Raw genomic sequence first — 27,039 nt, 5'->3', positions numbered from 1 at the left:
GCAATGCCATTTACCCTCTGCATCAGGCACTCATCACTTTTTGATATAGTCTTATTTATTTATTAGACTACTTGTCCATCAGAAGCCAAAACCATATCTATTTTGTCACTGCTGTGTTCAAGTGCCGAGAACAGCAACTGGTATATGTTGAGCATTCTGTAAACATTTAATAAATAAAGTCATGAAATTTATTTTCTTTTTAGAAAATAGAGTAAGTAAGCTGGCAGATCAGGAAACTACTATAAGCCATAGTATATTTTATGTTGAAAGATATTTAACAAATCATTTCTCATTATCCTTGCATCCAAGCATAGCCAGTAGACAGTTGATGAATCTATTTTCATTTGGCAGTACACATTAAGATTTTTTTTAGCATTTTAGGGTTTCCTTTGTGACTCAGCTAGTAAAGAATCTGCCCCTAATGTGGGAGACCTCGCTTTGATCCCTGGGATGGCAAGATCCCCTGGAGAAGAGAAAAGCTACCCACTCCAGTATTCTGGCCTGGAGAGTTCCATGGACTGTATAGTCCATGGGTCGCAAAGAGTTGGACACGACTGAGTGACTTTCACTTCACTTTAGCATTTTAATCAATGAATTGATAGAACTTGTAATTTTCAGATAAGACAAAACTTGAGATTCAATTAAAATTTGAAAATATCAGAACAGGTAGGAAAATTGAGCTGAGACTCTTAAACATGAGATCTAATTAGGATAAATTTAAGTTAATGCACTCAGTTTAAAAAATAGGGTTGAGGAAAGATCCTATAAGCTCCTATTCTGTAAGAAACAGCTAAAGAAACTGGAAATTTTAAACTTGAAAAACAGAAGATTTATGGAATTATAATAGTTTGTCTTCCAGTATTTAAAGGCTATCATGTATGCAGAGATTTGATTTATTTTGTATTGTTCTGAAGTTACAAATGAAGTTAGGACTTGAAACTTTTGAGTAAACTTAGCTTTGGATGAGGAAGAATACTCTAGCTGGGTTCACAATGTAAATAGGCAGCTTGAAAAGTATTGACCTACTCAGTTGCTGTGTAAAGCATTTAAACTTGATAGAATACAAACTACTGTATAAAATAGATAAGCAACAGGAATATACTGCATAGCACAGGGAATCGCAGTCATCTTTTAATAGCTTGTAATCTAGTAGAATCTGCAAAAATACTGAATCACTATGCTTTACACCTGAAGTTAATATTATAAGTCAACTATAGTAATGCTGAAGAAGCTGAAGTTGAATGGTTCTGTGAAGAACTATAAGACCTTCTAGAAATAACACACAAAAAAGATGTCCTTCTCATTATAGGGGACTGGAATGCAAAAGTAGGAAGTCAAGAAATACCTGGAGTAACAGGCAAGTTTGGCCTTGTAGTACAGAATGAAGCAGGGCAAAGGCTAATAGAGTTCTGCCAAGAGAACGCACTGGTCATAGCAAACATCCTCTTCAAACAACACAAGAGAAGACTCTACACATGGACATCACTAGATGGTCAGCACCAAAATCAGATTGATTCTTTGCAGCCAAAAATGAAGAAGCTCTATACAGTCAGCAAAAACAAGACTGGGAGCTGACTGTGGCTCAGGTCATGAACTCCTTATTGCCAAATTCAGACTTAAATTGAAGAAAGTAGGGAAAACCACTAGACCATTCAGGTACGACCTAAATCAAATCCCTTACAATTATACAGTGGAAGTGACAAATAGATTCAAGGGATTTGATCTGACAGACAGAGTGCCTGAAGAACTATGGACATTATACAGGAGGCAGGGATTAAGACCATCCCCACAAAAAAGGAATGCAAAAAGGCCAAATGGTTGTCTGAGAAGGCCTTACAAATAGCTGAGAAAAGAAGTGAAAGGCAAAGGAGAAAATGAAAGATATACCCATCTGAATGCAGAATTCCAAAGAATAGCAAGGAGAGATAAGAAAGCCTTCCTTGGTGATCGGTGCAAAGAAATAGAGGAAAACAATAGAATGGGAAAAACTAGAGATCTCTTCAAGAAAATTAGAGATATCAAGGGAATATTTCATATAAAGATGGGTACAATAAAGGACAGAAATATTATGGACCTAACAGAAGCAGAAGATATTAAGATGATGTGGCCTCAGAAATAAACCCATGTACCTATGGGTACCTTATATTTGACAAAGGAGGCAAGAATATATAATGGGGCAAAAACAGACTCTTCAATAAATGGTGCTGGGAGAACTGGACAGCTACATGTGAGAGAATGAAATTAGAATACTTCCTAACCCTAAACACAAAGATAAACTCAAAATGGATTAAAGACCTAAATGTGAGACTAGAAACTATAAAACTCTTAGAGGAAAACATAGGCAGAACACTCAATGACATAAATCAAAGCAAGATACACTATGAACCACCTCCTAGAGAAGTGAAAATAAAAACAAAAGTAAACAAGTGGGACCTGATTAAAAGTAAAACCTTTTGCACAGCAAAGAAAACTATAAGCAGGGTGAAAATACAACCCTTGGAATGGGAGAAAATAATAGCAAATGAAACAACTGACAAAGGATTATTTTCCAAAATATACAAGCAGCTCATACAACTCAATTCCAGAAAAACAAGCAACCCAATGAAAAAGTGGGAAAAAGACCTAAACAGACATTTTTCCAAAGAAGACATACGGATGGCTAACAAACACATGAAAAGATGCTGAACATCGCTCATTATTAGATAAATGCATATCAAAACCACAATGAGATATCACCTCACATGGCTCAGAATGGCCATCATCAAAAAGTCCACAAACAACAAATGCTGAAGAGGGTGTGGAGTAAAGGGAACACTCTTGCACTGTTGGTGGGAATGTAAATTGATAGAGCCACTATGGAAGACAGTATGGAGATTCCTTAAAAAACTAGGAATAAAACCACCTTATGACCCAGCAATCCCACTCCTAGGCATAGACCCTGAGGAAACCAGGGTTGAAAAAGACACATGTGTCCCATTGTTCATTGCAGCACTATTTACAATAGCTAGAACATGGAAGAAACCTAGATGCCCATCAACAGATGAATGGATAAAGAAGTGTGGTACATATACACTGTGGAATATTACTCAGCCATAAAAAGGAATGCATTTGAGTCAGTTCTGATGAAGTGGATGAACCTAGAACATATTATACAGAGTGAAGTGAGTCAGAAAGAGAAAGATAAATATTGTATACTAATGCACATATATGGAATCTAGAAAAATGGTTCTGAATAATTTATTTACAGAGCAGCAATGGAGAAACAGACATAGAGAATAGACTCATGGACATGGGGGTGGGGAGAGAATGAGATGTATGGAAAGAGTAACATGGAAACTTACGTTACCATGTGTAAAGTAGATAGCCAACGGGAATTTGCTGTGAGGCTCAGGAAACTCAAACAGGGGCTCTGTACCAACCTAGAGGGGTGGGATGGGAGGGAGATGGGAGGGAGGTTCAGAAGAGAGGGGATATATGTACCCTATGGCTGATTCATGGTGAGGTTTGACAGAAACAATGAAGTTCTGTAAAGAAATTATCCTTCAGTAAAAAAAGAAGAAGAAGAAGACGATGTGGTAAGAATACATAAAAGAACTATCCACAAAAGATCTTCATGACCCAGATAATCACAATGGTGTGATAACTCCCCTAGAGCCAGACATCCTGGAATGTGAAGTCAAGTGGGCCTTAGGAAGCATCTCTAAGAACAAAGCTAGTGGTGGTGATGGAATTCCAGTTGAGCTATTTCAAATTCTAAAAGATGATGCTGTGAAAGTGTTGCACTCAATATGTCAGCAAATTTGGAAAACTCAACAGCGGCCACAAGACTGGAAAAGTCAGGTTTCATTCCAATCCCGAAAATGGTAATGCTAAAGATTGCTCAAACTACTGCACAGTTGCACTCATCTCACACACTAGCAAAGTAATGCTCAAAATTCTCCAAGCCAGGCTTTAACAGTATGTGAACTGTGATTCTTCAAGTCAGGCTTTAACAGTATGTGAACTGTGAACTTCCACATGTTCAAGCTGGATTTAGAAAAGGCAGAGGAACCAGAGATCAAATTGCCAACATCTACTGGGTCATCGAAAAAGCAAGAGAGTTCCAAAAAAACATCTACTTCTACATTACTGACTATGCCAAAGCCTTTGAATGTGTGGATCACAACAAACTGGAAAACTCTGAAAGAGATGAGAATACCAGACCACCTGACCTGCCTTTTGAGAAATCTCTGTGGAGGTCAGGAAACAACAGAACTGGACATGGAACAACCGACTGGTTCCAAATAGGGAAAGGAGTACGTGAAGGGTGTATATTGTCACCCTGATTATTTAGCTTACATGCAGAGTACATCATGAGAAACGCTGGGCTGGAGGAAGCACAAGCTGGAATCAAGATTGTCAGGAGAAATATCAATAACTTCCCTGGTGGCTCAGACAGTAAAGTGTCTGCCTGAACTGCGGGAGACCCAGTTTCGATTGCTGGGTTGGGAAGATCCCCTGGAGAAGGAAATGGCAACCCATTCCCATACTCTTGCCTTGAAAATTCCATGGATGGAGGAGCCTGGTGGGCTACAGTCCATGAGGTCACAGAGTCAGACATGACTGAGTGGCTTCACTTTCACTCAGATATGCAGATGACACCACCCTTATGGCAGAAAGCGAAGAACTAAAGAGCCTTTTGATGAAAGTGAAAGAGGAGAGTGAAAAAGTTGGCTTAAAGTTCAACATTCAGAAAATTAAGATCATGGCACCTGGTTCCATCACTTCATGGCAAATATACAATGGTACTGGGGCTGAGCAGGCTTCTGTGGCCTCCTAAAAGGCATTTGGTAGATACAGGACACCGCCATCCTCACGATGGTCCAAGCTCACATGGATTTCAGCCGAGACTGGAGTTCAGCATGTGCGACAGCACACCAGCGGTGTTACCAGAAAATCAGAATAGATAAAGACCCTATAGTTAGGCCCAAAGGCTCGCCTTTCAACTCGGGATACGGCACTCACTGAATAACCCTGGCAGGGCATTGGCCGCCCCAGTTTGGTTTTCTCAGGTGTGCAATGAGAACAGTATCATCAGGTGACATTTGTGTGCAAGATGCAGAGCCAAGGGCCCTGTGTCACTAGGACAAATGAACTCTCTGGCTGCCTGGGGACCTCTGGAGGAATTCTTCACAGTCCACGGAGACTAAGGTTTTCCCTGTCCTGATGAGGTGTCTCCTTGTAAGGCACAATTTGTTAACCAAATTCAGGCAGACTAATGTATAAACCAGCATGAACAGGAAAGGTCAGGATCCCTGGGAATGGACAGTGGTATTCTTTGGCTAGGACAAACTTGCCTGTGTAGGCAAGCTATTTTGGAAATTCAGTCTAATTGTTGTCAGATGGGAATAGAATTCAAATATATCAAGTCTCATACATATGAATGAGTTCCACTCTGAGAGCATGTTCGTAAGTCCAAACTGTTCGTAAGTCCAAAAAAGTGAGCCTAGGCACCCAACTAACACAGTTGGTCATAGAGTACTCTACTGTAACAGGTTTATAATACTTTTCACACAAACAATACATTAAAAAACAAACACAAAAAATAAAAGACTTTTAGTCATATACTGTGTGCTTACTCGCTCAGTCGTGTCTGACTGCTTGCAGTCCTATGGAGGATTCTCCAGGCAAGAATACTGAAGTGGGTTGCCATTCACTTCTCCAGGGGATCTTCCCAACCCAGGGATCAAATCCACATCTCCTGCATTGTAGGCAGATTCTTTGTTGTCTGAAATGCTAGGAAAGCCCTGGTTTTTCAATACAGTACCTTGAAAAGTACAGAAGTACAGTACAACAACTGATGCTTCTGAGCAATACCAGCTATACCACCACTGCTTTTACACTTGCTTGTGGACACCCTAGGCTTGAAATAAAGATACTGTACTAGTTACTCTATACAGTACTGTAAATTAAATTACACAAAAATGCAGCCACTTGTAGAGAATGCGCGTATATGACAGTGTACATCAGACACGTGACCTAATGTGATTGAACACACGAACACAGTTCCACATCTTTGCAAGTTCCCACCTTGAAGATTCATGTGTAGGGGACTTACATGGCTTCCATTTCAGGGCCTCAGGTTCAGGGTAGCCTGATGAGTCCTTTTCTGCAACAGGGCTATCACCTCCTCTGACTTGTACTGTGACCTTCTTTAGCACTGACCCAGTCATTGGCAAATATCGTTCCTCAAACTGAAACTTATGCATGTCTGGGATTCAATCGACCTTCATAAATCAAATTCACATACATATCTCTATCACTATGCATTGTATTGATTTTTCAGTGCAACTCTCAGAGGACAACTTTTTTTAAAAACCAAACTCTTCAGGGAGCAATTCATCCTTAACACTGCCTGACAGGGTTACTGCAGAGTTTAAATGACATTGTTAAACTGATAAACATTGCTTGTGTTACTCTTCACATTATTCAACCATGGAATCCAGTAGGCCTTAATGGGCTTTTGTAAGTAGAGGGGCTTCATAATCAATGAGGTAGAAGAACAGTTTTAAAAATTCCTATTTTGTTGAGGAGTTAAAGGATGTTTATAATTAAGAATAGAAGAGCTTATATGATGTTAGTTTTTCGACCTAAATTCTGTGTTTCAGACATATAGAACAAACAAATTGATACCAAACGGGAAAGAGAAGGGTGGGAGAAACTGGGAGATTGGGATTGACATATATACACAAACTACTGCTACTCTGTATAAACTAGATTACTAATGAAAGCATACTATTCAGCACGGGGAAATCCACCTAATGCTCTGCGGTGACCTGAAGGGGAAGGAAGTCCAAAAGCGAGGGGGTTCACGTACATGTGGGTTTCCCCGGTGGCTCAGCCATAAGAGTTGGTCTGTACCACAGGAGTCACGAGTTCAATCCCTGGGTTGGGAAAATCCCCTGGAAAAGGAAATGGCAACCCACTCCAGTCTTCTTGCCTGGGAAATCCCAAGGAAAGAGGAGCCTGGCGGGCTATAGTCCATGGGGTTGCAAAGAGTCGTACACGACCCAGTGACTAAACAATGACAACATGCATATGTATGGCTGATTCATTTTGCTGTAGACTAGAAATTAATACAACATTGTAAAGCAATCATACCCCAATAAAATTAATTAAAAAACAAATTCTGTTTAAAACCAGATTACTGTTGATCAAGATATAAATTGATCTTAAAAGTGCTGTGAAGAATTTTATTAGGAATTGTCAAGTCTAGTAGAGGGGGAACAAAGTATTTATAAATTCAGGCTTGTTGACTATATCATATAATTATTTTATTGTACTTTTATTAGTTGGAGGCTAATTACTTTACAATATTGTAGTGGCTTTTGCCATACATTGACATGAATCAGCCATGGATTTACATGTGTTCCCCATCCCCATCCTCCCCCCTGCCTCCCTCCCCATCCCATCCCTCTGGGTCTTCCCAGTGCACCAGCCCTGAGCACTTGTCTCATGCATCCAACCTGGGCTGGCGATTTGTTTCACACTTGATAGTATACTTGTTTCAATGCTATTCTCTCAGAACATCCCACCCTCACCTTCTCCCAGAGTCCTAAAGTCTGTTCCATACATGTGTATCTCTTTTTCTGTTTTGCATATAGGGTTATTGTTACCATCTTTTTAAATTCCATATACATGCATTAGTATACTGTATTGGTCTTTATCTTTCTGGCTTACTTCACTCTGTATAATGGGCTCCAGTTTCATCCATCTCATTAGAACTGATTCAAATGTATTCTTTTTAATGGCTGAGTAATATTCCATGGTGTACATGTATCACAGCTTCCTTATCCATTCGTCTGTTGATGGGCATCTAGGTTGCTTCCATGTCCTGGCTATTATAAACAGTGCTGTGATGAACATTGGGGTGCACGTGTCTCTTTCAGATCTGATTTCCTCAGTGTGTATGCCCAGGAGTGCGATTGCTGGGTCATATGGTAGTTCTATTTCCAGTTTTTTAAGGAATCTCCACACTGTTATCCATAGTGGCTGTACTAGTTTGCATTTCCAACAACAGTGTAAGAGGGTTCCCTTTTCTCCACACTCTCTCCAGCGTTTATTGCTTTTAGACTTTTGGATAGCAGCCATCATGACTGCTGTGTAATGGTATTTTTAAAAGCTACATTTAAGGAAATAGGACTAATCTGGAAGTTGGGAGACTTAGATGACTTTGGCCAATTCTCTGTGATTCAAGTTTCCTCAACTGCAAAAAGAGGACTAGATTAGTTAATTCTGTCTATATTACAGCTTTGAAATTTTTTGATAAAAGTAAATAGGGATTCTTGAGGATAGAGGAAACAGGAATCAGATAACTTTTACAACTGTGAATGTTTTGAAGAGAAATGAAGAAAGAGAAGAGCTTCATTTTTGTAGAAGGGAGATCACTAATTTGTATTCCAAGAAGTTACAGTCTAACATTTTCAATTTTGTGACACTAAAATGGAGGGAAAACCCTGGAGGAAAAGTCTGGAGGAAGTTCCTAATAATGGTTAACCATCATCCCTGTTTGCGTGGAAGTCTTTTCCAGAAAGGAGGGCTTTCACCATTAAATAGAGGAACGTCCTAGGCAAAATGGAACAAGCTGGTCTCCTTACTTGTACTATGCAGTATTAGTATTTGTCTTCATCTTTTTGCTATAACAAAGATAAAATAAACTGAGTGCAGGCACTTATTTTTCCCAGTTCTGGAGGCTGGGAAATCCAGTTTCAAGGTGACTGCAGATTTGGAGTCTGGTAAGAGCCTGTTTCCTAGTTCATAGATGCTGTTTCTCTCTGTGGTAGAGGGGAAAGGGGTGTCCTTTGAGGTCAGCTCACAAGGGCACTCATCCTGTTCTTCAAGGCTGCACCCTCTTGACCTAATCACCTCCTAAAGGTCTTATTTCCTAATAAATACCCTCATATTGGGGGATAGATTTCAACATATGCAGGTTGTGGGGACACAGACATTGCCCATAGCAGTAGCATTTCAGCCTAGGCTGCCAATGGTTGGAGGAGTTGCCACTAATAGACTTGAAAGGAAGCACCCTATGAATGTGTGTGCGTGCTCAGTTGTGGTCTGACTCTTTGGGACCCTTATGGGCTCTAGCCTGCCGGGTTCCTGTGTCCATGGAATTTTCCAGGCGATAGTACTAGAGTAAACTTCCTGACCGAGGGATCGAACCTGTATATCCTATACTGTCAGGCAGATTCTTTACCATCGTGCCACCAGGGGAGACCACTCTACGGACAGTGCTTTTGAAAGGCACTGTCCCGGTGAGGAAAACAGCTTTATAGTCACTGGCAGGGGACTGTGCCAACTGACTAAGATGCAAACAAGTTCTTCCCAGTATTTCGTATCCAGTTATTTGTTCATTCATGCCTTTGGTGTTATTAAGAACCTCCTCTGTGTGAAGCACGTTGCTTATTGCTGGGAACACAAATAAGCAACAGAACAGAAACACCTTCCTCATGAAATGTATTTTAAATTTCTAGAATGCCTGCTTGTTGTTAAACTGATCTTCCCACTCATCCTCCAGAGTGCTGTCCTGAAAGCATCTACACGTCATGGTCCCAAGCCAGGGCCCACTGCCCAGCAGGCACTTAGTAAACACCTGGTGGAGTGAACTTCTATCATCCCCTTTGTTCTTTTCACCCAATTTTAAAAAAAGCCGCTCTTTTCCCTTCTTTGTCTCAAAGGATTCCACTAATATATATATATATATATATACAAAGCACTTGGCAAACATTTTCCAAGGTCTTTACAGACTGTCTCTGAAATAGATAAGAAATACCCTGATAGCAATTGTACCCATTCTGGCTATGGTCTCTTCTGTTCTCTTTCTTCCTACTACCGCTGGTTCATTTCAGCTTCCACAACAGGTCAAGACACAGTTTAATCGTCCTCATGGTTCATTTTGGGGATCTTCAGGGCAGCAGTCTCAGGAAATACATGGACTTCAAAGGTACTTATTGGATGCTAGTTTGGATCAAAGCAAGCAGTACAGTAAGTAGGCCTCTAGTTCCACAGCACAGGCCAGAAAGGTCTCCCAAGGACACAAGCCAGAAAGAGCCACCTGGAGTTGTAATTTTCCAGTCCTTCTGGGGATTAAGGTGAGGTCATAGCTGTTGATTCCATTTTGGAGTTTGGCAGGAGGCAGGGATCTTGGAATTTAACTCTGTCCAAATATGACTACATTGAAAATAGGACAAAATAGTAAGACATTTATGACAAGACTATTTGCTCTTTGCATAGTGTCTGGAATTGAAGAGCTAAAACTATTACCCAGTTAAAAAAATCCTTAATTAATTCCCATCACATTTCAGTGAGATAGATGAGTATGTTCTTTTTTGTTTGTTTGTTTAGTAAGAAGGAAAACTGAATCCCTTAGTAATTATCGAGGGTCACACATCAAATTAACAACAGCAATATAATCCCAGGGACAGATAGCACCACATCATAAGACATTTCTTGGTCTCAGCAGATACCGTACATTTGAAACTATCTATGCTGTTGGACATTACTTTGATTCTATGGTTACAAACCAAAAAGGTGTACTATTTTATCTTATTTACTTATCATTGATCAGTGTGACCTGATATTTGCACAGTTAGTATCTTAAGCTTGCGTGTGTGTGTGCTAAGTCACTTCAGTTGTGTCTGACTCTTTGCGAAACTATAGACTGTAGACCACCAGGCTCCTCTGTCCATGGGATTTTCCAGGCAAGAATACTAGAGTGGATTGCCATGCCCTCCTCTTGGGTATCTTCCCAGTCCAGGGATTGAATCCGCGTCTCTTATGTCTCCTGCTTTGGCAGGCAGGTACTTTACCACTAGTGCTACCTGGGAAGACCATCTTAAGCTTGCTGTTGCTAAGTTGCACCAGTCATGTCCAACTCTGTGCGACCCCATAAACGACAACCCACGAGGCTCCTCTGTCCCTGGGATTCTCCAGGCAAGAACACTGGAGTGGGCTGCCACTTCCTTCTCCAATGCATGAAAGTGAAAAGTGAAAGTGAAGTCGCTCAGTCGTGTCTGACTCTTTGCGACCCCATGGACTATAGCCTACCAGGCTTTTCTGTCCACGGGATTTTCCAGGCAAGAGTACTGGAGTAGGTTGCCATTGACTTCTCCCATCTTAAGCTTAGATCTGCCTAAGTGATTACTCCAATTTAGGCAGGTGGCTTGTGGATAGATGTGCCTTTCTGAACATGGGCAAACTCCTGCACATGGGCAGGGAATGTCTTTAAACTTAGAAATAACAATTGGGAAATTAATTGTCTCAAGAATAAAGCAATAAATGAGCCAGTCCTTCTTGATGCAGGGGTGTGTGTGTGTGTGTGTGTGTGTGTGTGTGTGTGTGTGAGACCATGAGAGTGGATATGTGTCTGTCTGTTATTTACTAGATTCTGTTACAGGTCATCAGCAACTCAAGAAAAAAAATGAAACCACAATATTTCAGGGTCTTGATGGGAAAGATGGAGTAGCAAGCAATTAAAGACAGTTATCCTCTCTAGCTACTACTTGGGAGATATGCATTCTTAGAAAAAAACTATCTCTTTCTGTATCTATCTCTCCATCTTACAGTTAATATATTCACATGGTTAAAAAAATTAAAGTGCAAAAAATTCATAGTTACGATTCTCCCCCAATCCACTAACACCCCTTAGCCAAAGGCAATTATTCTTCTTAATTCCTTACATATCCAGATTTGTTTAGTTTTATTAATAAAAAATGTATATGAAGCCAATTAAAATATGATTTCTTCCCTCCTTGCTTTTGCACAGTAGATAATGTTATAATCTTCTTTAGGTTGTTTCTATCACCTAATAGAGTAACTTGGTGATCTTGCCTTAGCAGGATATAGAGAGCATCCTCATATTTTCCCCAGCTGTATGGTATTTAATGGTTGAGATCAGTATTTTTCAAATTTTGATATGCACTGTAATTACCTAAAGGGTGTGTCAAACTATTGATGAACAGATTAACTCTCCCCATTTCTGATTCAAAAGATATGGGGTATGGTGAGAGAATCTGCATTTCTGATAAGTTTTGGGGAGATGCTGACGCTGTCATCAAGGACCAGACTTTGAGAACTACTGTTCTAGAAATGTCATAGTATATTTAGCCTGTATTACACTTGATTCAGGCAGATTGCAGTCGAACTCCTCAGTAAGTGGGATACACCAAATACTTCATGCTGTAACTCATGGACTTAATACTGCCATTGTTCATGTTTTAATATTTTATAGTTGTGCTCAGATGCTCAGTCATGTCTGACTCTCTGTGACCTCACAGACTATAGACCACCAGGCTCATCTCTCCATGGGATTCTCCTGACAAGAATACGGGTGGGGGTTGCCATAAGATCTCCAGGGGATCTTATTGACCCAGGGATCAAACCCCAGTCTCCTTTGCCTCCTCACTGGCAGGTGGATTCTTTACCACTAGTGCCATCTGGGAAGCCTAATATTTTACCGAGTTTTCATCATATTTTATAGTGTTTTCGTAAAAAATATTTTATTTTTAGCTTCTGAATCCTTAACATTGTTATGTTAGAAGACAGAGATGAAGATAAAGGAAAGTTGTTGCCTGTGCTTTATAGATACTACCTTCATGAAATTTGAATACTAAAGGAAATAATGCATCTCTGTGCTTACTACAATTGTTCTAATTTACCTAGATCTAAATCTCATCAAATTTAAGGTGTAAAGATATGTTTACATTCAGTAAAAAAATATATATATAGTTTTTAGCCTGTGGACTGATAAAAGGGATTCTTTTAACCTCCTACTCTTTCAAACTATGCAGCAATGGATATTTTGTTCATATACCATTTCATAGAGGTATAGGTATTTCTGTAGGATGAATCTCCAAAAGTAGATTTTATGGGTTGAGAGTTATATAAATATGTAATTTTGATATATAGTGCCAAATTGGTGGTGATTCCACCTTATACTTCTGCCAGCAATGATATATGAAAGTACCTTTTACACCATGCCGAAAGAGTCTGATAGGTGAAAATAGTTTAATTTACATTTATATCTTCATATAGTTAAGGGCCATTTGTATTACTTTTCTGAAATTTAGTCTTTTGAGGAAGTTACCTAATCATTCTAGATCTCAGTTTATTTGTAAAATGAGGACATTAGTAATACTTCAGAATTAGGAAATCCAAATCGCTATGACCCCAAACTTTATGTTTGATTTTCAATAATCAAGTAAGTTCCATTTTCTTTCATCACAGTTTCATTTGTCCATTTATTTGTTGATGAAATAATTATTCAGCAACTACTATATTAAGTGCTAGGGATGATGAGGTTAGTTGAATTGTTGAATTGGAGAGTAGCATTAATCCTTAAAGAGTAAGAATGGAAGAAGGACCACTCTGATTTCCTAGTTCACCTTTGAGATGAGAGAAGAACCTCAGTCCTTCAATCTATTTCATTCCAAACCCTGGAGAAAAATACAAATGTTTCCCTCATGTTTCCACTAGCCAATTTTCTCTGTATTAGTTCTCTCATCTTGTCCTCTGTTGACCATGGCATTTGTGGTTTGGACTCTTCTTTGTCTCAAATGAAGATTTATTTGGGTCCATGCTGTATGTGTTTGCCAATTTAACATTCCATCCACTACCACATAGTTCTCAATGAAAGAGTCAGAGGTTAACAGAAAAATTACATAGAGGAAATATATCTTATGCTATAACTCTAAGAGTATGCTCTCAAGGACTGTTTGTGGAGACACTCAGAAAATATTATTGAGTAAGAGAGGATGCACAACATCTAAAGATATAACAAGTGTCCTTTCTGTTATTTTAAAACAGATAAAATAATCTACCTATCTATCCATCTATAAATCATTCATCTATCTATCTAATCTGTCATCTATTCTATTTTCTGGCTGTGTAATTTTATGTTTTTTAAAAGCTAATGCATTATGATGTATTTATATATCATTAAAACCAATTTTAGACTATCTTGGCTACCGTTCATGACACCATTGGGTGGACAAATCATTTGATTATTTATTCTCTGATTATTAGGCATTTGGGTTTGTTTATTTTTATGAAAATAAATGCAGTTATAAAAGAAGTAAACTAAATTACTAACAGAGTTTATCTTGAATAGTAGGAAATGGGCAAATATGATCTTTGTATTAAAAAAAAACCCAAAATCCAGATGTAAGAAAGATATTTTAGCTAACATAGCACCAAGAATAATGTAACAGTAATAGTTCACATCTGTTCAGCATTATTGTACCCAGCATTGTGTGAAAGAGTAAGTCTGGCATGCTTTTTGTTCTGGGCTGCTTAAAACAAAGGCTACACCACGATGTCTATACTGTTATCAACCCTCTTTGACATGCAGAGAGGAATTTTGTGTTTCAACAGAAAATAATAGCACACCCATATAAGTTATCAGATTCTGACTGTTTCTTGTCTTTGGGTTATTTTGAACTTCTTTGTAAATTGCAGATAACAGATGGATGCAAACTCTGACTTCTCTGGCAGAGATCTAGTTAATTTCTCTCTGGGTTTTTGTTGCTGTTGTCTAGTTGCTAAGTTGTGTCTGACTCTGCAACCTGTCTATAGCCTGCCAGGTCTGTAGCCTGCCAGTCCCCTCTGTCCATGGGATTTCTCAGGCAAGAATATTGGAATGGATTGTCATTTCCTTCTCCAGGGGATCTTTCCATCCCAGGGATCAAACCGGCATCTCCTGTATTAATGACCCGATGGACTGTAGCCCGCCAGGCTCCTCTGTTCGTGGAGTTCTCCATGCAATCATATTGCAGTGTGTTGCTATTTCTTTCTTCATTGTGTATTAGTGGGCAGATTCTTTACTGAGCCACCAGGGAAGCCCCTCTCTCCGTGTTACCTGCCTACAAATTGAACTGTGTCCCATCACCTTGCATAAATGATCAATCCTTACTTACTTTTCAGTTCTTTAACCTTATGCCAATATATGACTTCAAGCTTCCAAACTAACATTTCTGGAACCAAGCAGGACCCCATGAGACTTCCCCAAGCACAAAGGCCCCTCTATGTTCCAGACTCTTGCTTTTAGAAAAGCTGAAATCTTCCAGGCCTCCCAAAGTCATGAAAAAGTAGGCTCAAGCTGTTAATGATGAGGACAGTAGAGTCGCAGACTCGGCATCTGATGCAAGAATGGGATCAACACTATTGCTCATAATAATCTATATATTTATGGGCATCAAAGTAACTTTAGCCTCGTTGCCTGTATATGTAAGAAGGCAACTGAAATTGTCAGCAAATATATGATCCAGACCCATATCAACATCTTCCACTCTAAGAATGTGGCTCCTTATGTCAGCATGAAGAATTTCCAGAAGATGGACCTTTGCCCTTAATCCCATAGAAATGGAATGATGTCTGACAAGAGGGGATTTGTAAAAAGTTCTTTTGCCCCCTTTCCTGCTTGTTTATTTCTGTTCCCTTTAAACCTTAATCCTAAAAATAAGATCATTAAGCAATATTTAACCTAACTCATATTTTTTTTTCTTTACTGAATGTACTCAATGCCTTGCCTAAGCTGTTGATTCCTTTCATTGGATTAAAAGGAGTAAGAATGAAGAATTAAGTCATTAAATATTGATTCAGTCTCCATGTGGGCAAAACAGCATTCAAAGGAAGATCAGGAGAAGTCAGCAGGTCTGTACATAATGAAAAAGTGACAAGAAATTTGACCCTGTGCATTAATGATTAACTGAGATTGTTTCTCCTTTATCCCTTTAAAAGTTATCATGGATGAGCAGAATCTTCGGGGTTGGTCTCTGGACATGAGTCCACCTTCTGCCCAGATTGCCCGCTTTTCTGAATAAAGCATCTTTCCTTTCTACTGACACTTACCTCTTGATGCTGGCTTAAGGGGAGTGAGCAGCTGACCTTGAGTTCAGTAGCATTTCCAGTTTTTTGCTCTCTTCCTTCTGACTTGGCATCATTGAGACCTAAAACCTGAGCACTCAGATTCCCATCAGCCATGTAGGTGGCCTTTCTGAGGATCTGAAGAACCTCTGTGACCTGAAGCCTGATGCTGCTGCTGCTGCTGCTGTCGCTGCAGTCGTGTCTGACTCTGTGCAGCCCCACAGACGGCAGCCCACCAGGCTCCCCCATCCCTGGGATTCTCCAGGCAAGAACACTAGAGTGGGTTGCCGTTTCCTTCTCCAATGCATGAAAGTGAAAAGTGAAAGTGAAGTCGTTCAGTTATGTCCGGCTCTTAGCGAACCCGTGGACTGCAGCCTACCAGGCTCCTCTATCCATGGGATTTCCCAAGCAAGAGTACTGGAGTGGGGTGCCATTGCCTTCTCCAGAAGCCTGATTACTTGCTGTATATCTTGAAAGGCTTCTCACTGCAGTAAGCCATGCATGGGATGGGCTTCTCCATGGACAAGTCACAGTCTGGGCCTTTACACTCAGGTCACAAACAAGCATATAACCAAGATTGCTCATTATTGTTATGCCCGATGTCCGAATCCCCGAGCGGGAAGAGAGAAGGCTTCCGAGACAATGCAACTCGTAGGAAGGGAAGTTTATTACTGACTCGAGTCAGGACTCCCTACCGCAACCAACGCAGTGGTGCGGGTCAGAGAGCCCCGAGCCCAAGCTGTTACACAAATTTATAGAGTGAGAAGCAGATTGGTTACACGTTTGCAAAACAATTTCACTGGTCAATACTTCTCGCGCAGGCAGGACTTTCCTGGGGGTTTCCGCCCCGTTCCTAATTTCCTAATTGGCAAACATCGGTGAAAGCTAATTGGTCCTAATTGGCAAACAGTGGTCATTGTTAAGCGAAAGCTACCTGATAGTAGGAAGGCCTACTCCTAATCTAAGTTGCGTTACTTCTGCTCGCCTCACAATTATCAACAGCATTGAAATCTTAGCTTCAAGAAACTGAGTGAGTAGTGCTAGAAAACAGAAGTATATCTATCCATCAACCTCTTAGAATCCAGTGTGCTAGATTCCCTCAGGGTTCAATTCCTTACTACAACATCTTATACTAATATTTATTTTTCTTTCTAGCCACCTCTCTTAAAATGCTACCCTATAGGACATTAAACACTGGATCTCTGGCACCACCCCTCTAGAGCTGGCTGAACCGCTTTTGCAGGAACAATGACAGCAAGAGTGCTCAGGAAGCTGTTGCTCAGACCCTGGTTCACTTTCTGTCTACTCTTTGTTGTTCAGTGATGAGTGATATTCTTTTATCTTGAATAAAGGAAACAGTTTAACAGTGTTGAACTTTACCTGAGCCCCATGCTCCTAGAAAACAGGGGGGCTAAGGAATCTCTTTACTCTTTTGTGTTCTGGGTAATGGCTTACTGCCAAGAGCCACCCTTCTCCATATGGCTTAGATGAGACTCAAAAGTGAACCCCTTGTCTGACCTAGAAAAAGTTCAGACAGACCCTTCTCATCCTTATTCTTTATCTTATAAGTAAAGAAGTTGAAATACTTGTCCTCATTGATCAAACTAAAGAAAACACCCATTGACTTGATGTGACCAAACTTACTCAAGATTCTTTCCTTCCTCCAGGCTCCTGAACCTTGGCCCTTCCTTGATCATTGGAACATGGAGCACCCTCTCACTTGCCCAGTCAGGCTAATGATACTCTGAATTTCTCACAATCAGCCTTTCCCGCCGTTATTTACTCCTTCTCTGAAGGAGAAGTCTTGTTTTGCCAACCTCGGTGATGCTGCAGATACTGTGGTCAGAGCACTCTCCAGAGTCAGTGACCCTGTCCTTATTCAAAAGTCTCTTCTCCCCTTATTGCAATGTCTTTTGGGTGAAGTCATTCCCAACTTATGTCTGGACTTTTTATTTTTAATAGACTCTATTGTCAAGAGCAGTTTTAGATTCACCACAGTCTTGGGCAGAAGGTACAGAGAAGCAGCATATGTCCCCTCTTCCACACATGTGGGAACGCCTTACCCGTTATTGACATCGCCCATGAGACTGTGCATTTGTTTCAGTGATGAGCCTACATCGACACATCATTGTCACCCAAAGTCCATTCCATAGATCATGTTACGACTCACTCATGGTGATCTTCCTTCTGTGGGTTTGGACAAATGCATAATGACATGTTTCGCTCATTATAGCTTCATACAGAGGAGTTTCACTGCCCTAATAATCCTGTATTCCACTTAGTCATCACTCTGTTTTTCCTAACTCCTGTCAACCACTGATCATTTTACAGTCTCTATCGTGTTGTCTTTTACAGAATAGCATATAGTTGAAATAGTGCAGTATATGATTGGCCTTTTAAGATTAGTTTCTTTCACTTAGTAGTGTACATATAAAATTCCTCTGTAATTTTTCATGGCTTGATAATTTATTTCTTTTTAGTGCTAAATAATGTTCTATCATCTGATGTATCACAGTTTATTCATCAATCCATCTACTCAAGGACACTTGGCAATTATGAATAAAGCTTCTATAAACATCTGTATGTAGTATTTTTTGTGTGCATAAGTTTTCAACTCCTTTGGTAGATACCAAAGAGACTGATTTCAGGATTCTATGATATGAGTGTGTCTACTTTTATAACAACAACAACAAAAAAAAAACCCACCAAACTATTTTCCAAAGTGGCTATATCATTTTCATTTCCACTAGCAATGAATCAGAATTCCTTCTGTCCCATATCTTTGGCAGCATTTGGTGGTGTCAGTGCTTTGGATTTGGGGTATTTTAAAAAACTGTGTAGTGGTATCCTGTTATTGTTTTAATCTGTACTTCCCTGATGACATATGATGTAGAACATCTCTTCATATGTTAATTTGCCATCTGTATATCTTCTTTAGTGACGTAACTGTTGGTGTGTTTTGGGGGTATCTGTTGAGGTTGTCTACTTTGTTGCTGTTGTTGAGTATTAAGAGTTCTTTGTATATTTTGCATACCAGCACTTTGTCAGATGAGCGTCCCTGGTAGCTCAGTGGTGAAGAATCTGCCTGCCAATGCAGGAGACACGGGTTTGACCCCCTAGAGAAGAAAATGGCAACCCGCTCCAGTATTCTTGCCTGGGAAATCCCACGGACAGAGGAGTCTGGCCTGCTACAGTCCATGGGGTCACAAAAGAGTCGGACACAACTTAGCGACTAAACAACTTCATCAGGTAAGTCTCTTGCAAGTATTTCTTTTCTCCCAGTCTATAACTTAGTTCTCATTCTCCTGATGGATTTTTAACTTGATAGATACAGTCAGAAAAGACAGTGTCAAAGACTTTGAATGGTCAAACCCCCACCTTTCCCCCGCAATATTACTGAATGTCCTGTTAGGTATACTCTTTAGAGTTATCTATGTTTTTCACTGTCTTTGAGTGAATTTACAACTGTGTAAGTGTCAAAAAATGGATAATAATTATGATTATTCTCTTTAGAAATGCAAATAAGCTGTGTGCAAAATAAAACTCCTTATTGTTTTGAAGATAGACATATTTGCCTCTGTTAATTCAGTTCAGCGATTCTTATTGCTTATCTAGATGTAGTTCTTCAAATTATCCTTTGAGATGGTTGTAATATCTTATTAGTTTCCTCAATTGATGTGGCGCTAAATAAGCTCTTTGATACACATTCACTTTGTGTTTATTTCTATGAGAGTCACGATTATATCTTTTTTTTACTTTATTTTTATTAGTTGGAGGCTAATTACTTTACAATATTGTAGTGGTTTTTGCCATACATTGACATGAATCAGCCATGGATTTACATGTGTTCCCTATCCCAATCCCCCCTCCCGCCTCCTTCCCCATCCCATCCCTCATGAGATGGATGAAATTGGAGGCCATTATACAGAGTGAAGTAAGCCAGAAAGATAAAGACCAATACAGTATACTAACACATATATATGGAATTTTAAAAGATGGTAACAACAACCCTATATGCAAAACAGAAAAAGAGACACAGATGTATATAACAGACTTTTGGACTCTGTGGGAGAAGGCGAGGGTGGGGTGTCCTGAGAGAATAGCATTGAAACAACTATACTATCAAGGGTAAAACAAATCGCCAGCCCAGGTTGGATGCATGAGACAAGTGCTCAGGGCTGGTGCACGATTATAACTTTGTAAACAATTATTCTTTAACCGATAGACGGTAGAACTTAGGTTACGCAGCTGATGGAGATGTGTCTCACAGACAAGACTTAAACCACAGAACACATGCTCTTTCTCACCATGTTTTGTTGCTGTTCAGTCGCCCAGTCATGTCCAACTCTTTTTGACCCCATGGACTGCAGCATGCCAGGCCTCCCTGTCCCTCATCATCTCCTGATGTTTGCCCAACTTCATATCCAGTGCATCAGGTATGCCACCCACCCATCTCATCCTCTGATGCCCTCTTCTTCTGCCCTCAGTATTTCTCAGCATCAGGCACTTTTCCAATGAGTCAGCTGTTTGCATCAGGTGACCAAACTGCTGGAGCTTCAGCTTCAACATCAGTCTTTCCAGTGAATATTCAGGGTTTTTTTTTTTTCTTTTAAGATTGAGTGGTTTGATCTCCTTGCTGTCCAAGGGACTCTCAGGAGTCCCATGTTATACTTGGAAACAAAAAGATAAAATGGAGAAATGAAAGTACGTTGCCAATGGAGGCCAATGTACTAATGATTAAAGCCATTGATTCCCATGGGGAACTCATATTGAAAAGAACAGATAAGTTCATTTATTAGGAGTTGGGAAACTCACGTTTTGCACAAAATAGAATTCTCTATGTTGATTAAATTCTTAATCAACACTCCAAGAGCATGGTCACATGGGGCAGCGTACCCAGGGTGCTGGAGGATCTGCTCTGTTTGAGTGAAGTCCCCTCATATTAACAGTTGGATATTTGCAGATTAAGTGCAGACAATACCTAGACAGTCAAAAAAGTAATTTTTTTAATGCTTTCCCTAGCAGCTGCTGATAGATTAGCTGGGATGTTATCCAGGTTCCTTCACTGTAGCTGATAAAACTTCATGAAGAAGCACTTGAGTTTCTATATTATTGTTAATTTTGCTAGGAAAAGAATTTGGAAACTGTTGCACTTCTTTTATGGGTTGTGAATCAGCTAGTCTAGGCTTTCCTTGCTGGACATTGCTTCTGTTGGGAGGAAACATATTATTATAAGTAATTAATTAAAGGAAAACCATACAAAACAATTATTCTAGTTGTCTCTCTGACATTCATTCTGTCTCATTTCATTTTATTGGCCACCATGATCCATGTCTCCTGCATTGGGCTGTGAATAGCCAAATCCACCAGGGTTATCTGATGTCCCCTGCTACAGAGATTGGTCAGAGTTGGAATTCCTGATCTGGATGGAAGCCAGATGATATCCCTTTGGTTACAGTGGTTGGCCACAGGGATGATCCATTTACAGTAAAGTGTAGGGGTTTTGTTCTATTGTTACAGGAAACTATAAAGCCTGAATACGTTTGAGAAAGAACTGTAGCTCCTGTCTTATTTAGCAGTGCTCCTAGTTGATGAAAAAAGCCACCTTCAAGATCCCAGTTGATCATGGTGTATGATTCTTTGAATGTTTTGTTGAATTCCATGTGCTAACTTTTTGCTGAGAAATTTTGCATCTATGTTTATCAGGGATTTGATCTGCAATTTATTTTTTGGTAAAATAATGTTTCTGCTCTTTAATATGCTGTCTAGGTTGGTCATAGCTTTTCTTCCAGGGAGCACTTGTATTTTAATTTCTGTGGCTGCAGACACCATCTGCAATGATTTTGGAGCCCAGAAAATAAAGTCAGTCACTGTTTCTCCATCAATTTGCCATGAAGTGATGGGACTGGATGCCATGATCCTAATTTTCTTAAAGCTGAATTTTAAGCCAGTTTTTCACTCTCCTCTTTCACTTTCAAGACGCTCTTTAGTTCCTCTTTGCTTTCTGCCATAAGGGTGGTATCATCTGCATATGTGAAGTTATTGATATTTCTCCCAGCAATCTTGATTCCAGCTTGTGCTTCATCCAGCCTGGCATTTCGCATGATGTACTCTGCTATAAGTTAAATAAGCAGGGTGACAATATACAGCCTTGATGTCTTCCTTTCCCAATTTGGGACCAGTCTGTTGTTTCAAGTCCGGTTCTAACTATTGCTTCTTGATCTCCATAACCTACAAATGTATATACATTATCATTTTAGGTTGATCTCTTAAGATCAAACACATTCTAAAATCCCTACATTTCTATATCTCCCCTCATGTTTAGTGTTTTCAATATTTTACATCTTTTTATTTTGTGTTACCCCTTAACTAAGTATCATATCTATATATGATTTTACTGGTGGTGCTAGTGGTAAAGAACCCACCTGCCAATGCAGGAGTTGTAAGAGATGTGGGTTTGATCCATGGGTCTGGAGGATTCCCTGCAGGAGGGCATGGCAACCCACTCCTGTATTCTTGGCTGGAAAAACTCATGGACGGAGGGGCCTGGTGGGCTACAGCCCATAGTGTCGCAGAGTCAGACATGACTGAAGCAGCTCAGCTGCACACGTGATTTTATTACTTTTGTCTTTTAGCTATTCCACTAGTTTTACAGGTGGTTGATCTACCCTCCTTACTGTATGTATGCCTTCACCAATGAGATTTTTCTTTTTGTAATTTTCCTATTTCTAGTTGTGGCCTTTTTTTTATTATTATTACAGAAGTCCCATTAACGTTTCTTATAAAACCAGTTTAGTGGTGCCTAAGCTCTTTCAGTTTTTGCTTGTTTATAAAAGTCTTTATTTCTCACATCTGTCTTACTGGTAGAGCATTCTGGGTGTAGGTTTTTTTTTCTTTCATCATTTTGAAAATATTGTGACACTCCAGTATGGCCTGAAATGTTTCAACTGAAAAATCAGTTGACTCTCTTATGCAAGTTCTCTCATTTGTGACTAGTTGCTTTTCTTTTACTGCTTTAAGATTATTTTCTTTATTTTTTGTCGTTTTAATTACAATATATTGTGGCATGAACTTTTTTGGATTCATCTTGTTTGAAACTCTTGTGCATTTTGGACCCGGATGTCAGTTCCCATTTTCAAGTTAAGGACGTTTTCAGCTATTATGTCCTCAAAAAAGTTCTCTGCCTCTTTTTTAATCTTCTCTTTATACGACCCCTGTAGTGCAAATGTTAAATGCTTGATGTCCCAGAAGCCTCTTAAACTGCCTTATTTATTTAATTAAATTATAGTTGATTTACAATGTTGTATTAACTGTTCTCATTTAAAAACATTATTTTTACTTTTTCCCCTTCAGTTTGGGTGATTTCCACTACTCTCCCAGTTCACCACTCTGTTCCTCTGTACCATCTAATCTCCTATTGATTCTTTCTAGTGTGTTTAATTTCAGTTACTATATTCTTCAGCTCTGTTTAGTGTTTTTTTTTTTTTAATACTCTCTCTTTGTTGAAATGCTCACTGTGTTCATCCATTCTTCTGAGTTTGTTGAGCATCTTTATGATCATTACCTTGAACTCTTTATTGGGGAGATTGTTTATCTCTACTTTCTTAGTTCTTGTTCTGAGGTCTTTGTCTTTTGTTCCTTTGTTTGGAACATATTTTTATGTCTTCTCATTTTTCCCAATTCTCTGTGCTTATTTCTATGCATTAGGTAGGGAAATTATGGTCTCCATTCTTGGAGAAGTGGCCTTTTGTAGGAGGAACCCAGCAACCCCCTTGTAGTCATGTGCAGCTGTGTGCTCCGAGGGGCCCCGTGTGGGTTGCAGGCCCTGCTGCTATGGTGGGGCTGATGAACTGTGCCTGCACGGGCACTCAGGGCAGCCTCCAGCCTGCCAGGCCGCCAGGTCCTGCCTCGTGTGATGGCTGCTGGGCTTGTGGGCAGGCCAGATCCTGGGGCAGCTGGCTATGGATCCCATGCTCCCAGCCTGCTGCGGAGCTGTGCTGGGTTCCGGAGTAGCTGACAGTGGGCCTGGGGGCCTTGGACTCGGTACTGCCCTACTGGAGGGAAAGGCCAAGTCCTGGTGCAGGTGACTGGGGGCCTGGGGTGCTGGGCTGGTGTCCGCCCACTGGTGAGTGAGCCTGGGTCCTCACAGTGCTGACTGTGTGGCCCAGGGTGGCCCAGGACTGGTGCTGGCCTGCTGGTGAGGGGTGAGCCCCCAGTGCTGGTAGGCCGGAAGGAGGGCTCCAGTATGGCGCGTGCCAGCACCAGTGTCCTCGTGACAGAATGAACTCCCCAGGACGGCTGCAAACCGTGTCAGTGTGCTAATAACCCCAGGGTGGGCTCCAGTTGCTTCCTGCATCTCTGGGAGGGTCTCCAAGTCCAGCACGTGAGTCTAACTCACTCTCCTTTCAAATGACTATCTCTGTGCTGGGACGTGGGATGTAAGAGATTGTGCATATGCCCTCGAGGAGGGGAGTCTGTTTCCTACAACCCTCTTGCCCTCCTGTACACAAGGTCTGCTGTGCTTCAAAGTCACATCTTCTCAGGGATCATCTTTCCAGTGCAGGATTCTAGGCTGAGGAGCCAAGTGTGTGGTTTTGACCCATTGCTCCTTGGGGAGAAGGTCTGAAGTTTTGAATACCCTCTCATTTGTGGGTTGCTTACTCCGAATGTGGGTTTTGGTTTTTCTGTCTCCACTCCTCCTACCCATCTGTGGTTTTTTCTTTCTATCTTTAGTTGTGGAAAATCTTTTTCTGCTAGTCTTCAGGTCATTCTAGTAGACAGTTTCTCTGTAAGAAGTTGCAATGTTTGTATGTCTGTAGGAGGTCATGAACTCAGGATCTTCCTACTTTGTCATCTTGGCCAAAACTCCAGAGTTTTTCTAAAGTAAATTCATGAAAGTTTTATCCCTCACTCCATTCTTTAGCATTGTCTTTCCTCTAAGTTCAAATGAAACCCATCAGCTGAATTTCTCTAAGAAGACAGTTGTTTCATTGGTAACTGTTGAACAACTTTTGGGCTGATGAAATCTCTGGGTGCCATGGGTAAAATAATGAATAATATATGAATATTAAAGGATTAATGTCACATTGATTTTTTTTTTAAAGAATAAATAACTTGCAGTGTCAAGGTTCATGTTTTTGAGCAGGCTACATACTTTTGGTATTACTGGTTTAGTTGCAAATAGCTGAACATGGTAAACACAGGAGAAAAGAAAAATGCCACTGTTAGTTCCTTTTGTTTGCTATAACATATTAGTTGAAATATTAACTTTTTATAGCTAAAGGGATAGAAACCATGAATCCAATTCTGCTAACTTCCAAGAAGACTAGATAAGAACCATTCAATTACGGGTGGCTTATTTAGCTAATTCTCTTGGCAGAATTTGTTTTGGTGAAACAAATCACCTATTGATGGGGGGAGGGGCAGGAAGCCATTTAAGTGATTAAAATCGACTTTGGTTAATTTCCTCTTTAACCTATTTGTAAGCCTGCAAGAGCTGATGGTTGTAATGAATAGTTCTTATGGGAAACTTTAAGTTGACATTTGGATCTCATTAGACAATAAAAAAGTCTACCATCTTGTTATTTTTGAGCTCTTTCACTGGGATTGCAGTTTTCAAGGTAAGCTTCAGTGCATGGAATTACGTGAATGAATTTTGAAGGATTAGAGTTTGGAATTCAGCACTGTCATCACCAGCTGTGTGAACCAGGACAATTCTTAAACTTTTTTAATTCAGTTTTTGCAGTTGTAAAATGATTGTTGCTGTGAATCATTTTGCTAATTAAATAAGCTAATATAAAGTGCTAAGGTTAAGGGTGTAAAGTGCTTACTGGTGTTCATGCTCATATTAACAAGTATAGCTCATTACTAATAGAAGCTCTGAAATGGAAAAAGTTGACTGGATAAAGTAGGGGAGGTGCTAGAATAACTTCCTCCTTATAGTTACTTGCTGGAAATTTTAGCAAATGAGTAATAGATACCTGCTCTATTATCAAGAAAATACTAGATGTAGACATATTATCTTTTCAACTTCTGGCAGCAAACTACTGTGTTATAGACACTATTCATTCAGAATTCTCCTTTTAAAGGCTATCTTATCTTAGGAGTCAGAGTTTGCAGTACTTTTGGAATGAGAGCTCTTTAGCCCCAATGAAGAGCTAAAATCAGTTACTATGAATGTCAACTCAACTCTTCCTTTTGGTGTTTTAAAGTATGTATCATTTAAAGATGAAAAAGATGTAAATTGGAAGAAGTGACAGTAGGACCTGGTGCATGTATGAAAATGGGAAAGGAGACAGATAATGTGGTTTCTTGATATTGAGTATATAAATATGGTATGAAATTATATAATCATTGCTATTTTGTAGGCATGTCATTAAGCTCAGTTTTGATCCTTTTTTGAGGCTGGAGAATATTCTTAGACAAGTAAGTCAACTTTTTGATAATCTATGCAGAAGAGAGAGTAGGGTTTGTAAAAACTGACTCATGTGTGCATTTGTAATGTTTGTAGTGTGTGTGTGAGGGAAAGAGGCTCCCCAAGGTGGCTCAGTGGTAAAGAATCTGCCTGCAGTGCAGGAGATGTGGGTTCAATTCCTGGGTTGGGAAAACCCCCTGGAGTAGGAAATGGCAACCCTCTCCAGTGTTGGTGCCTGGGTAATGATCCCATGGACAGAGGAGCCTAGTGGGCTATATAGCCCATGGGGTTGCAAAGGGTTGGACACGACTGAATGACTGAGCCTGCACACATTGAGGGGAACAGTCTGGTTTGCCATCTCAAAATAGTTTGTTTAGTCTAACCTTAAAGTTAGTTTGCTTTTTGAACACATACAAATGTGTTTTCCACTAGGTATACTATTTAAAGCTAATGTAGATGGTGTTAAAATGAGCTAACTCATTTGAAAAGACCCTGATGTTGGGAAAGACTGAAGGCAGGAGGAGAAGAGGACGACAGAGGATGAGATGGTTGGATGGCATCACCGACTCAATGGACATGAGTTAGGGTAAACTCTGGGAGTTGGTGATGGACAGGGAGGCCTGGCGTGCTGCGGTTCATGGGGTCGCAGAGAGTCGGACACGACTGAGCGACTGAACTGAACTGAGATGGTATTTAAAAGTATGCAAGTATCCATACTATATATA

The sequence above is a fragment of the Muntiacus reevesi genome, chromosome 10 (genome assembly GCF_963930625.1).
Source record: "Muntiacus reevesi chromosome 10, mMunRee1.1, whole genome shotgun sequence".
NCBI classification, from domain to species: Eukaryota; Metazoa; Chordata; class Mammalia; order Artiodactyla; family Cervidae; genus Muntiacus; species Muntiacus reevesi.
The sequence above is the reverse complement of the archived record's forward strand: the minus strand, read 5'-3'. Positions refer to the sequence as shown.